We start from the raw sequence: 15,848 nt of genomic DNA, 5'->3' as shown, positions 1-15,848 counted from the left end.
CATACTGTATATGGTACCAAACCATTAGCCGTGAATCCAGTGCACAACTGAAGTTAGAGCCTGGCTCACCATCATGTCTGGCGGGTTACCAACCTCCGCATTATGCTGTGCGAGGAAACAATAAATTTATATATTTAAGTTCTCACAGGTAGCGCAACGGTATGACCTCGGACTCATATATTTAAAATCAGTGAAATTTTTTCTAGTTTTTGTGCATTCACAGAAGATTCTCCGTCGACCGTGCCAAATGAAACAGCTATTCGTCTTCACTTCAATGACGGTGTCGTTTGCACCACTGCAAGCTGTAACGGGAAACAAGCAAATGAAATGACAGGAGACTACAGTGTTCAGGCTATGTGCTCTGACTTAGAAAGCGAACATTATGCTTTGAACGATTCCATCTTGTAGCAAGGAAGACGAAGGCAAGCGCAACTGTTGGAGTGAAGCCGTCAAATCCCCCGACAGTCAGAAAAATGCTCTCCTTCTCAGCAGAGGATGTCTGACACGGATTGGATTCACCTTGGCAGCAGAGCTTTTCCGCCCCATCAAATGCGTGAGGCCTCAGGCATTAAAGATGAGTTTTGTGAAGACCTAGTCGCTTGCGACGCATATCCATGGCCTGTTTCAAACCATGCTGGCATTTCCAAAAGCTCAAGTTCTTCAATCTGTTAATACTGCAAAGTGTTCCGAATGGGTTGATGATTTCATCATTTTCTTTCTTATGCTTAAGAAATTGCACTTAGAATACCAACTTCTTTTTAGAATATTGGTTTCTTTGTGACGCGATGTCAACTTAACTTCTTTACAGTCTTGAGTTTCCTACGAAGTTTATTGTGTGTAATTTTTCATTGGGAAATTCGTCAGTCACATTGTTATTTACATTATTAATTATTACGCTACATATTTAAAAATAATGACTTATCGTTAGCCGTCTAGGTGCAGGCACTTAACAACTCTAATTTAGTGTTACTGGACAGTGCATGACTCTGGCAGTGTTGTACTTATTGTTTAGTCCTGTCGTGGTCTACACCAGTTGTTCTTCGTTGTCATAGTCATTGAAGTGGAAACGAGTAGCTGTTTTATTTGGCACGATAGAAGGAGAATTAATCATAACAATAATTTAAATCATTCAACGACAGCACAATAAACCAGAAAGAGTCACCAACTTTGAAGCCTGTCAAATATGAGTCTGGTGTAATACCGTTGCGCTGCCTGCAAGTACTTAAATTCATAAATTAATTGTTTCCTCGTAAAAGTGTAACGCCTAGATTGGTATCTCGCCAGAGATGATAGTGGCCCAGGCTCCAACTTCAGTTGTCAGGAGGATTAGTATTAGAGTTTAACGTCCCGTTAGTATCGAGGTCATTAGAGACGGAGCACAAACTCGAAATGAATGAAATCGGCCGCCCACTTTCAAAGGAAGCATCCCGGCTTTTGCCTTGAGCGATCCAAGGAAATCACGAAAAACCTAAATCTGGATGGCCGAACGCGGATTTGAGTCCAGTGTGGTAACCACTGCGCCACCTCGACCAGTAAACTTCTTCAATTGTGATTTACGCCCTAATGGTATAACATCCAGTCCGGTTGTCTTTTACATGCAGTTTTCCACAACCATTTAGCGAATGCCGTGCTGACTCCCCATCGCTGCCTCAGAAACTCAAAGAAAAATAAGCACTGAAAGTGACGGAACCGACTTAACATGATTTAAAGCTTGACAGCTTGCTTGGGGTTCCTGCCTGTAGCGTTTTATGACATCGAAAAGGACACCTGCGGTATATTAACTAATCGGCTCTTGCCAATGCTGCACACTAAACGGTTTATTACTGCGAGCCACATATCAAACAGTAACTTGTTATATATTGAGCAAAGTTTATAGCTCAAGTGCATTAATTGGAGAACAGCTACAAGTAGTTGGCATTCCACCGTCATTTTCCGCCCTTCCTTTCACATTCACGAGCTATGAGCGTAGACATAGACTGCCGCTAAGCTTCCATACTGACCTGATTTTTCTAACGCGTTCATTTCACGACTTATATGTTGAAGAGTGTACTATGTTGTTTCACTCCTCTTGGAATATGCTGTCCGAGATTTTAAAATCTCTTTTTGATCCACAGTCACTTTTTTGAAGCGCGTGCTACTGAAACTGGAAGAACATCTCCGTGACCCTCGTGTGCATACTAAACGAACCCGCGGCCAAAACTGCTGCTCTTCTTTGTATCTAATCTATGTATGCTTCCTGTAGTAGTTCGAAACTGACGAGCAGCACCCAACAATAAGCCAAACGAAGATTCGAAGGATACTTCTTCTATGGATTAAGAGGGTGTAATACCCCCGAATTTTTTATTCGGTTTTCAGTACCGTCTGGGATATTACGTACATATCGTGCATATCACTTGATCGACTTTCCCCGCTTCGCTGAAGCGAGTTGCAACCCTCTGCCGCTAGAGGGCTCCGAATTGTAGCGTGTTACTTGGCGGTGCGTAAGAAACAGTGTGCTTCAACTGAGTTCCGAGTTCAAAGAGTTCGTCCGCACATGGAGCACCCTTTCCTTCAGCAAGGCCACACACGTGCGCCACAGGACCTGAAACAGTCTGATGCCTTGCGTTCATTGTCATCGATCACCCACCATACAGTCCCTACTTGGCCTCATCCGATTTTCATATATTTCCAAAACTTAAAGAACACCTTCGACGAATTCGCTTTGATAGCGATGAAGCGACGCAAACAGAGGTGAGGTTGTGGTCCCGTTAACAAAGTCAAACATTCTACAGGGTCGGTATCAGCAAACTTGTCTCTCTTTGGGAAAAGTGTGTTGTTGAGAAATAAATATGTAGTCAAGAAAAATAAACGTGTAGAATATTAACAAAAATTGTTTTATTTAAAAAACTTTAAGAGTTTTCACATAAAAAGTTCGGCGGCATTAGTTTTAATACGCCCTCGTACTTTCCCATTGGAATTTTCCAATAAATTTCACTCCGCGTTTTATTTTTCACACAACTGGCTTCAAGTGTTTGTTCCACAATGGATACATACTCACATGTATTTTACGATTGCGAGGGTTTCCAGCGATTCGTTACTAAGCCCAGCACTAAATGACAATCGGCTGAAGGTTTTATTGCAGCTCGTTACAGTTTTCTGGCGCCAGTTTCGGACACCCAGTCGGAGTTTCCGACGTTGTCATCCAGTCAACACTCCCATAATACTCTCTTGGGATAAGCCCGAAGCTGCTGCCACACCAGACGATTGTGCCTTGTTAAGAATCACGTGCTAAAGCTGTTTGCTAAGAAGTCCTGCGAAACTGCATCGGGCGCTTTCCGGTAATCGAGGAGCACAGTTGTCAAGCTGCAGTTCTCAGTGTACTGCCTTATAGCTTTCATGGATGATCAGAGTGAGCTGTGGGTCTCTATTTCGCACTACATGAAGAGGACATTAACCGTCATTAAAAAAAAAAATCGTAGGCTAATACGCAAGCGTAAAAAATGTAATTTACATCCGTGATTTTGCACGTGCTAAAACTGCTGGTGCTATAATAAAAACATAGCAAACGAAGACAGAAGGGAGTACAGGTACATTCTCAGGAACAAAGCAAACGCCTCGACTCTCGGCACTACAGAAGTCAAGGTGGATTAAGTAGAATTAAATAGTATTGTTAGCCATAGGATTTAAATGGTATGCAATTATGCGTAAACTCTGAAACATCTGTTGGAATAGATACTAATCAATACTGCAATGTGGTTCGTCCGCTGACCATTAAAAATAACTCTTTAATAATGAATAAATATATTTGGGCATGTCGCCGCGAAAGACTCAAGAGGACACACAGCGCATAACAATGTACTGTGTGTTAAGTTATTTAGGGTTTTATGAACAAAATAGTTGACAAAGCTATTTACATTGTACGTTACCCCTGCTACAAGCTGGCCGCTGTGGTCGAGCGGTTCTAGGGGCTCCAGTCTGGAACCGCGCGACCGCTTCAGTCGCAGGTTCGAATCCTGCCTCGGGCATGGATGTGTGTGATGTCCTTAGGTTAGTTAGGTTTAAGTAGTTCTAAGTTCTAGGGGACTGATGACCTTAGAAGTTAAGTCCCATAGTGCTCAGAGCCGTGGAACCCTGCTACAATTTGTCCAAGTGTAGTCTCACAAAAGCTACCTAGTCCTGTACAACGTGAAGACAATAATAATTTGTCTAGTGATTAGCGTTGCTGCCTCTGGATCACAGGGTCCAGGGCTCGATTCCCGGCCGGGATCGAGATTTTCTCTGTCCAGGGACTGGGTGTTTGCGTTGTCCTCATCATTTCATCATCATCATCATTCGTAACAGTGGTTAGACTGGACTGTGTACAAAAATAGGGCTGTGTAAAAATTGGGACTTTGTACTGGCGCTGATGACCCCGCAGTTGAGCGCCCCACAACACAAGCATCATCATCACAATCATAATTTAGATCTATGGGCAGCAGAAACTGCCATTCTTCCAAATATCTGCTGTATTTTTACAGTGCTCTATCTATACTCTTTCGGAGAGCAGCGCGCCTAAGACATATTCTACTACAGGGGCGTGACTACGTTTTTTTTCTTCTTTTTTTGCTTTGCACAAAGGCAGAAGTGGATGTCCCATAAATTCCACTAGTGCGACTAAGACAACGGATAGCTTTGTTGATAATCCGACAAGCACACAACATTTGTTTACCGACCGCGGTCACGCTTTTTCTCTACTGAGAAGACTTCTTATCACCGCACCTAGAACGTATTCATTTGTTTGGGCTGCGGGGGTATACATCGTTTATAAGTGCACATCATGCATTAACAACGTTGCTGTGGACAAGCGAAGAAAAGAGAGAAGTTAGTACAGAATGTAGCATCGTCAGGACCAGTACTTGTAAAGTTAACAGCGTAGTCTCGAACGATGCGCGAGTCGTAAATAACGAGCCGTAAATTGGGAACAATGGGTCGGTGGCGGTTTTTGCAGTTAACGAGACGATATGCAGATAGTGTTTCGATGTCTGCTGGCGCTAACAAGAGAACACTTGTCAACCGGAATGTCAGTCGCCGTTAAGCGCAACAAACAACGATCCCATGTTGGCTCTCCTTCGTCTTCGTCTTTTTTTCCCTCGCTGGGGCACCTCTTTCTCTCTCTCTTTTTCACGGCCGACAGTCAATTTACTATATCAGCTACATGAACATGCGTAGGGGACGATAGTGTACGCAAAGATTCCGTTCGAAGAGGTTGTCCGTGAGCTTTCTTTATCGTAAGCAGAGACTACGCGGACAACAGGTTAGGTACTTCCGGGGCACTGGTCGAGAAGGCGAAGTGGTTAACAGACAGGACTGTATTCGGTGTTTTAAACGGCCTGGAAGTCTGTGCTGAGCAAACCCTATTTTGGGATTTTCCGAAGTTCACTATATCACTGCAGACGGATGTCGGCATTGTTCCTTTCAGGAGGCCGCAGGTGTTTCTCTATTCCATACCTGTTCAACTGGTAGTACTCCAACTATTATGAGTTGATGTAGTCGATAAGCTGAACCGTAACCCTCATTACTCTGCCGCGTGTCGATTTGTAATTGAGCCGTGACGATAGTTAAACCCGGCAAATTAAGCAACCGGTGTTGTAAGACACATCGCACAATAACGTTTTGCCGTGAGAGCCTTTGCGCATTTTGAGTTAATAATTAATATCAGAGAAACAGGACTTACATTTGGGCGGAGCGGAGTAAAATATTCCTGTCGCGCCATCATTTCCGATTACCCTAAATTACTTATGACGAATGCTAGAGTGGTCACATCAGAGCGTTTATATACAAGCAAATTTCTAGCACTGAACTGCAACCGATTCAAGTTGCAAGGAATGGATAAATGTGAGGAGAATATTAGATATCCTAATAAAAACAAGAGGTAGGAACGATAGGGCTTAACGCCTACGACGAGTTCATTAGAGACTGGAACTAGCTTTTATCGTGGATATAGTATGGCTGGGGGTCGGAGTGGAAGGTCGGGTGAGAGTGGACGTAGAAATCGGACTTATACTTTACAAAGGAATCATCTTGGTATTTGCGCTAAGCTATATACGGAAACCACCGAACACCTAAATTTCATGGCTGGATGGGGATTTCAGCAAGTGACCTCGAATAGGCGAGTCCTGTGTATTAACTACTGTGCTACTTCGCCCGATAGTAGCAAGAAAATAAATTTTCAAAAATCATTTCTTTTATTTCATTAAAAGAAACAGTTTCTGTCAAATAACAGAACATCATCAGATATTATAAAAGAACGTGAATTACATGTTATCTGTCCAATCGTGATCATTTTTATTTAAAACAAAGTCATACATTAACATATTAAAATAATAGAATGCACATGGAGGGGCAATCAAAGGGGAAGATAAAAAAATTCACATAAATGGGACATTTAATCAAATTTCAATTTTTGACATGAATATAGTTTAAATGAGTAGAAATTAATAGTTTACCTTCAAAGTTATCATTTTTAATACAATATCACTGAAGTGGCGTTCGATGGGCACACATTGTAGGCGGATCAGTCAGCCCATGACGCCGCTTTATTTATTTCTTGGCGAATTCACTCCTTCAAAACATCTTTGGTTCTTGGATGGTTTTTCTGGAAAACTTCGAACTTGATGTGTCCCCGAGGAAGAAACGCTTCAAGCCGATAGAGCTGGTGAACGGGGACGCCACGGAATATTGCCATTTCTGCCCGTGAGATGAGCAGGAAATGCGAGTCGATCCAAATCCATTAAAACTGCACCATCCTAATGGAAGAGACCAAGTTTTGCACTGTGTCGTCTAACTGATTTTCGCAGACTTCTTCGTAAAGCTTCACGCACGCGACCAATATTCGTTTGGGTCAGGTTTTTACTCTACCACCTACAGTGTTACCAGTGGATTCAAAGTTTCTCCCGCGAAGGTGGAAAGCGTTGGAAGATGGCAGGGGAGTCGGTGTGGGTGAATTAAACTCCCGACGGAAAGCGCGTTCGGCTCCAACAAAAGTATCCGAGCCCTTGTAATACGCATTAACAGCAAACGCATGTAGCGCACTTGACCAACGCTCAATGGTTACTACAACTTCCACTTGTCTATTTTGCCTGGTCAGGTACCCCACTCCCATAATCCACCACCACAACTGCTAGCCTGTCCAGAAACTTCCCGACCGACTGTCTTACCCTGCGTAAGACAATATTCGTGCATTAACAGGGCAAAATAGCCAAATCGGTCATACGTATAAAACTGGTACTTTTCTGCATTATATAACTTTCATCGGTTAGTGTATAACTTGAAGCTAGACAAAAATAGTCATGTAATTTATGTAATTTTCTCTTTTAAATTTGAGAGTGGTCTGACATTTGATTGATGCTGATAGTTTTAATGAAGCAGCAAACCATTATTGTGCCAAATCATGCTTTTCAAAAATATTTAAAACTAGTGAACCATCGCCTATTTAAAGTAATGTAGAGCTCAATCCTTACTGCAGCTATAATTGAACAGAACATAGAAATCACGGCGGAAATAGTGCTGAAAGGAATTTTGAACAGAATTAATGTCTATATGTCAACCAATAGATTTTGAAATACGTTTGGGAAAAGAAGATACCAAAATGCTATTCTGAAGAGGTAAAGAACTACAAGAAAAAAAGAAGACAACATGCAGTGGCAGAAATAAAATATTTAAGCGAGAAAATATTAAAAGCGTAAGGATATCAGTGTCAGAAGCGAGAGGAGACTGCCCAGATGGACTGGAGGCGAAGAAGAACACGTAAGGCGGGAATGAATACTATAGTGGAAGAAACGTAAAGTATGGATGAATAATTGGCAGTGTCTCTGGTGTTTAACAGATCCAAACGCAAAACGAAATGAAAAAAGGAACATAGAAATCGTCGAGAGTGCATCAACCCTTACACGGTACAACATTATCAGGCGGTGAATAGGAAAATCTTCTGCAGAGAAGATAGCTTGGTACTTTTATTTTATTTCACAATGGCCGGCTTCGATAGAATCTTGCTGCCATCACCGGATCTTCGAAAAATTCTAATTAACTTGCGTACATGCCACCAATATAATGAGAACACACTCCATTGATAGGAAATGGCACTACATTGGCTTGTCAGACACATAAAAATGAATATATAAAACATCCACTGCACCAAGTGTGTGACCAGAATATGCAGTGGGTATTTTACATATGCTTTTTGTGTGCTTGACAAGCCAACTTGGTGTCGTTTTCTGTGAGTGGAAGGTGTTGTCATTGTATGCATTGTCTGCATGTTTATAAGAACTTTTCGACGATCCTATGATAATAGCAAGATTCTGTGGAAACCGGTCATTGAGAAACAAAATAAAATAGCAAGTGATCTAGGCTGCAAAGGATTTTCCCGTTCACCGACTACAGAACGCACCCTACCAACGAGAGGAACCTATGTTGTCAGGCTGCTCTTTACTTAGGAAGGATATTTTGGCTGGAAGAGTGGGCGACAGTAGGCGATGTGAGCTCATTGACCCCTTCCGCGGATGAGCGGGAGGAGAAGGTGGCGAGCCAGCAGGAAGCGGTCTTATCGGCGGCCATCTTGCCGCTCGGTACCTGGTCCCTGCTCTCTGCTCTCCTCTCCGTCACCGCCGACGCCTACACTCGGCGCTCCCACCCAGTCGCCTCCGGCTCTGTGTCCATCAAGTCGCCTCCAAAGGCCGCTAGCAACCGAGAAAATTCTTTGTTGGGGCTCGATTACTTCTACTTTAAAGTGTTATTCACTATTCACAGCTGCAGATGTGACTGCATTCCTTACTAGGAGCAACAGGAAACCCACCCTCTGGCCACAAATACCCGTGTTTTGTTACTAAACTATATTCCAAATATCTTGTAGGTCTGTCAACAGGAGTAATTTGCTTTTTACAGTGCTTACCTAGATCTTGATCTTAAAAAAGTATACATCTACATCATCAGTCAGCAATTCACATCTGTATGCTCGACAGAGGGTTCACAGAACCACTTTCAGTTTCTCGGCCGTTGCATTCTCGAATAGCACATGGGAAAAATGAAGACATAAATCTTCCAGTGCGAGCTCTGATTTCTCTTTTTTTTTTACGACTTCGTCTCTCCTTGTGTAGGTGGGAGTCAACAAATATTTTCGTATTCGGTGAAGAAACTTGTTGACTGAAATTCTTCCATTAATGACTGCCACCCCGGCCCCCTTGTCATATCCGTGGCACTCTCTCCTCTGCTTCGCTGTATTACAAAACGAATTGCCCTTATTTCAACTTTTACGATATCCTCCGTCGATCCTATCTGGTAAGGATCCCATACCTCGCTTCAGTACTCTAGCAGTAGACGGATAAGCTTAGTGTGGGAAGTCTCTTTAGTCTCTTTAGTAGATCTGTAGCATCTTGTAGTATTCTGCCAATAAAACACAGTCTTCGGTTTGCCTTCTCCACGTCACTTTCTATGCAATGCTTCCAATTTAAATTGTTCGTAATATTGCGATCCCTCGGTATTTAGTTAACTTAACAATATTTAAATATGCATTATTTATCGTGTAACCGAATTTCAGCGGTTTTTTTAGTACTCACGTGGAGGATCTCACACTTTCTTTTGTTCAGAATTAATCGCCAGTATTCGCACCATACTGATGTACTGTGTAAATCACTTTGTTAAACTTAGATAAGTGCGTTCCTATTACGAGAATGTTGTGTTTATTGTTAGGAACCTATATTAAAAGAAAACAAGAGCAATCTGCATCTACGTCGACACTTGTACTTCGTAAGCCACTACACAGTGTATGGCGGAATGTATTTCGGACCATTAATAAAGATTTTCTGCTCTATTCCTTTGGCGTGTTGAGAGAGGACAAAATGCCACTTCACGTGCCCTAATATTTAATTCTCATGATAATCGATGGTGACAGCAGAATGGTCTTACAGTCTTCTTCGAATATAAGTTCTCCAACTTTACCCAGAAGGGTTTGGCGAGAAGTGCGTCTTCCTTCTTCCAATGATAACGATTTTATTTTCCGAAGAATTTCTCTTACACTTTCGTTTGGGTTATATCTACCTGTTACGATGATAGTAAAGTATCTTTGAATTCGTTGAATGTATGTTATCCTGTTTAGTTGACAGGGACTCCAAACGATGGAACTATATAATTGGTTGCACTGGCGTGTTGTATCTGAATTCCTTTACAGGCGCACTGCACTTTCTCAGAACCCTTCCAGTCTTCTCAAAATCGTATGACGTATTATAACTTTTTGTTATATGTATTATTTTTCACCTGTACAAACTTAAATAGAATTGTCATTCGTTACACCAAGTTGATATTTTGTCCAGTTTTTATGCATTTCCATACGACTGTACAACTGCAGACAACAGCAGTGGCAGCGAACAACTTGACAGTGCTGTTAACCCCATATGACAAATCGTTTACATACGTTGAGAATGTTAGAGGCCCTATTACGCTTTCATGGGACATGCTCCATGTTACTTTCGCTTATGTAGAATATTCGCCGTTTAGTGTAACTTACTGGTTTCTGTTACGCAAATATTCATCGAGCCAATCATATACCAGCGAAAATACGCCGTATGGTCGTTTCTAACTTAGTAGATGAAATTGTGGTGTCGTACCGAAAGTCTTTTAGAAATCTAATTTCACGTAATCGAATAATGTATAAGGAAATCGGCAAGCGTGAGGTGACTTTTCAGGCAGACAGGAAAAATATTCTCTAACACTATAATATCCTCTTGATCTGCACATAAACGTGTGCAGTTTGAACAAAGTGATGTGCTCCGCCGTTGCTCAGTGATCTACACTAAACAGCAGCATATTGCTTTACAACCAGTCGACTCGAAAACCTCTGAACAGAGCAAAAGAGAGTGATTTCCCTAAATCACTCCAGGCAAATGCCGGGATGGTTCCTCTGAAAGGGCACGGCCGACTTCCTTCCCCATCCTTACCTACTCCGATGAGACCGATGACCACGCTGTCTGGTCTCCTTCCCCAAAACCAACCAACCAACCAGAGCAAAAGAGAAGCCACTGTCGAAAGCCACCAGGAAGTTATCAAGCAAGGAAATACACAGCGCACACACTCATTTACTACTGAGATGGAATTAAAGTGAGAAGCGGGAAAAGCTTCTTGACAGATTGCGCAAGGAAAACGTTTCCCGAACAAGTGCGTGGAAGACGACGTTACCATACGTCATTGCTGTTGAACAACTTAATACGATCGCGAACCAACAAGTTTATTTGATCAAGGAAATGATTTAACGCGAGTGTTGTTTTACCCGTGTTCAGGAATGCTTTTAATGTGTAGTGTAGTATGTACATCCTTGACAAGGATCGCGTGAGGAACGTTGCATTAATAACAGTGAGTAATACGAGGAGGAAGTCGGCTCGCTGACAGCCGCCTCCGTCTCCGCTCCACAGAAGCGCCGGGGTAACCTTGTATTAACGACTCACGACGTCGACGAAAACAACTTTCAGATCTACCAAGGCCGCTGTCTTGTGAAATACGCTCTCTTATTATTTGATGTTGGTTACCACGGTATTTTCTTAGCGGAATAATGTTAAGGAACGATCGATACATCCATCGCTCAATCAGTATATCAACCCCGTGACAGACAGATACCACAACACACGTCGGTGTAAGAATATTCAGATGATGTTAGTAGGAGTTCCGGTTGTTTTACAAACAGGAGATTACGGGCTGGTATGTATACAGCAGAAATAATGAGTTTTTATAGAGTTCAATCTCTTTTCGCCTGTCAAATTTTTGTAGCTGAGTGTCTTTCGTCTATGTGCTCTTAGAATTATCATATAAAACACACAAACGCTTTTTCATTCGAGACTGATACCAATCTCACTTACACAAAAACATACGTTTTGTAATCCTTCCATCGCAGCAAAAAGTACAGTCAAAGATAGCAATCCGCGCTCTCATTCGGTTACACCTACGGGTGTGTGCAGAAATTTTTCAACAGGTGGCAAAATTCAAAGATTGCCAGTTTGGATATAACTGATTCGGTGAGTTTTAAAACGTGTCTGCCCAAGACCTAAAGAAGAAGTACACAAGACTTATTTCAGCTCAAAAAATTAATAGTTATCTACTTAGTATTTTTAAAGCAGATGACTTTAGTGCGTAAGCGGTAAGTATATTTCAATAGTATATACAAAGTACACCAGTTATGTTATTAATATGAATGTGGATGCCATATTTTTTATTCAACAATCTGAAATTGTATCCTCATTTGATGAAATCCGGGATATACAATGAGTTATGAAACAAGCTAGAAAGTACTCACAAAAATAATTTACGCGTTCTCCCATAATGTTAGACAGAAACTGAAAATTAAAAGTCTGAACTAGATAAAGTGTTAATGACCTATTTGCGTTGGTTAGGTAAAACTGTAGCTCAGGGCCAGTACACGACTATTGAATGTGGGAAAATGCTCAATACCTTTCTCAACTAGGCCGGTATAATCAGTGTTTAGTAGCCTGTAACTGCTGCAAGGTAATCCTCGTCATTCCACATTTCCACATTACGCAGCGTGCCAGCTGAAAGGTAGAATTCGTACCTTGGTAACAGCATGTGGTGCTGTGGTGCGCCGGCCGGGGTGGCCGAGCGGTTCTGGGCGCTACAGTCTGGAACCGCGCGACCACTACGGTCGCAGGTTCAAATCCTGCCTCATGCATGGATGTGTGTGATGTCCTTAGGTTAGTTAGGTTTAAGTAGTTCTGAGTTCTAGGAGACTGATGACCTCAGAAGTTAAGTCCCATAGTGCTCAGAGCCATTTGAACCATTTGATTGCTGTGGTGCAGCCATAGACGCTGACAAGTTCCCAATCCTGAAGGACACATTTTTATCCTCTTTGATATTTCACATATTTTTGCCTCCCTTGTAGCTCAGAAAATGGCATTATCTTTTTACAACTGAAGCGTTTGAGATTAAGTATAGATGTACACACCTACAATGTAACAAAGCTGTGTTATTCCGAGTGCAGTTTTTGGATATTTGTGGTAAGATCCTGTGGCACCAAACTGCTGAGGCCATCGGTTCCTAAGCTTACATACTACTTAATCTAACTTAAACTAACTTACGATAAGGACAAAACACACACCCATCCCCAAGGAAGGACTCGACCCTCCGACAGGGGGAGCCCCGCTAACCGTGGCAAGGCGCCTCAGAACTCGCGACTACGCCGCACAGCTCCGAGTGCAATACACTGGCTGTGTCGCGTAAAACTGAACGCAGAATCTGCAAGCCATTACGGTTTTTCTTTTTGCACAGACAAATCTTAAAATATTGTCCTAATTCCGTTGTGCATAGGGCGAAATTGCAGACGGATGACTGTAATTTATGACGCCGCCATGTTTATGTGTTGGGAATCGGTGATGGACGATGGAATCCGTGGGCTAGGGAGTCAGACCGACTCTTTCTGCTCGGTAAGAGCTAAACGAGGAAGCGACAGAGCAAAGATTGAAAACATTATTTTGGCACCGTTCTGTGAACGTTTGTATACGTCTTGACTGCAGATCAGCGCCGAAACTGCTGCCGCAACAAGAGATCAGCCTGATCTCCTGTAAGTAGAACCACAAGAAGAAAACCCAAGATATACAGTTACTGCTAAAACTGCAGTATTTCTAATCGCTGTCGGCGGTGCTAAATCTGCGGTTTAGTGGAGTCGCAGAAAATTGTTGCTATGGTGAGAGAATTCTATAATGAATAAATAGGCCCTGGGTAGAATCCAGGAGGGTGTGAGTGCCCCCTTTTGCCCCCGCCCTTTTACGGACACCTATGTTTACATCTCATGTTCATATTTTAGGCCTATTACTAAGCAGTCTAGTCTGATACATCCATGCATAACAGTGACAGAATAGTAATGAAACTCCTTTACAGAAAAGACTTATATATCTGCATCTGCATATATACGCATACACAGCAAGCCACCTTACAGCGTGTGGCGGAGGGTACTTCTGTTATCAGTGCGAATGGTTCAAATGGCTCTGTTCACTATGGGACTTAATATCTGAGGTCATCATTCCCCTAGATTTAGAACTACTTAAACCTAACTAACCTAGGGACACCACACACATCCATTCCCGAGGCAGGATTCGAACCTGCGACCGTAGCAGCAGCGCGGTTCCGGACTGAAGCGCCTAGAACCGCTCGGCCACTGCGACCGACTCAGTGCGAATGGTTCGCAGTGTCTGCTACTGGAGCTGGTAGAGGGTCTGCGGAACACTGTCGCGCTTACTAAAAGAACTTGCAACAAAACGCGCTGAACTTCTTTGGATCTTATCATTATCTCTACAAATCCCATCTGGTACGGATCCCCGGCTGACGAAAAATATTAAAGTACTGGTCAAACAAGGGTTTTGTAACCTATCTCCTTTGGAGATGTCCGCTTACTTAGCTGGAAGGTAACGTGCTCGCCTCCCATGCAAGCGGGCCCAGGTTCGATTCCCGGCCAGGTGCGAGATTTTCTCCACTCGGGAACTGGGTGTTGTGTTGTCAAATGGTTCAAATGGCTCTAAGCACTATTGGACGTAACATCTGAGGTCATCAGTCCCCTAGACTTAGAACTACTTAAACCTAACTAACCTAAGGACATCACACACATTCATGCCCGAGGCAGGATTCGAACCTGCGACCGTAGCAGCAGCGCGGTTCTGGACTGAAGCGCCTAGAACCGCTCGGTCACAGCGGCCGGCTATTGTGTTCTCAACATCATCATCATTTCATCCTCATCACCGGCGTGCAAGTGGCCCAATGTGGCGTCGAATGAAATAAGACTTCTTTGCGCACTGATCACTACAATATGAGAAGTATTCTTCTGTGATTTTATAGTTTCATTGCAGCCTTCCTCAAGATGCTCTTTGCGCGTTACATACACTTCTTACATTAGGCAGCTCTAATTATTTAATTATGTTTAACGCCATGGTAATTTACCAGGAGGTATACAAGTCTCTCCGAAGTGACTGTTGTAATAGCAGAGATGAAGAAATGATGTGAACCACATATGCATAAAACCCTCTTACTGAGGCCGTTCTAGGAAGGACAGCCACAGAATCTACGGTGTTGTCATCGAATGCACGCCGTTCACTAGTGAAAAAATGAATACGCTGGAAATACAAAGTCTGCAAAAGCCTACTTTTGCATACCGCTAGTCAAGCTGTTGTATTTTTGGTTCAACTGTGCTATGTTGTATGCCACAATCTCTTTTCGTCTTCATCTTTCGGTGCTATAGTTCTATGATTTTTACCAAGAATACATATTAAAAACCCAGTTATAACTTTCTATGTCTTACAAAATTAAACTGACGATATGGTAAGCAGTTTGAAATTATTCTTTGTGCGCTGTATCTTCCAAATGGCCAATACGAGGCATCGTAATAAAGACAGGAAGAGAAAAATAAAAAATTCAACGCGGTCTTATAAATGCTTTATTAATCTTCCGTAAAACTGTTGGGCTGGTGTTCTATTTTATACTTAGTGCACCTTTGATCATGTCGCACTAGTTGAAATGCTACGTTTAACCCTACCAAGTAGTAACGCAAAGATGCTTACAACTGGGAACTTATAAGAACAAGATTTGTTAAACATTGGATTGTTTCTCGTGGGAGCTACAGGGTTGACTTAGTTTTTATAAAATGTTCTTGGTCAAATTACGGGAGCAAATTCGCATAATATTTCAATAATTCGACAATATTCTCCGTTCACCATAAAGCGGAGGCTTTCAAATAATTTTTATACTCTTAGAGGTAACTCTTCCGGCTAGCTGAGCGATAAAAGAGTAGAATGTTTTTCTAAGAACTAAGCGCCGGCGAATCAGCTATCTGCCACCGTAGCCTTTGAAGA

This window comes from Schistocerca nitens, chromosome 1 (genome assembly GCF_023898315.1).
Source record: "Schistocerca nitens isolate TAMUIC-IGC-003100 chromosome 1, iqSchNite1.1, whole genome shotgun sequence".
Taxonomy (NCBI): domain Eukaryota; kingdom Metazoa; phylum Arthropoda; class Insecta; order Orthoptera; family Acrididae; genus Schistocerca; species Schistocerca nitens.
The sequence above is the reverse complement of the archived record's forward strand: the minus strand, read 5'-3'. Positions refer to the sequence as shown.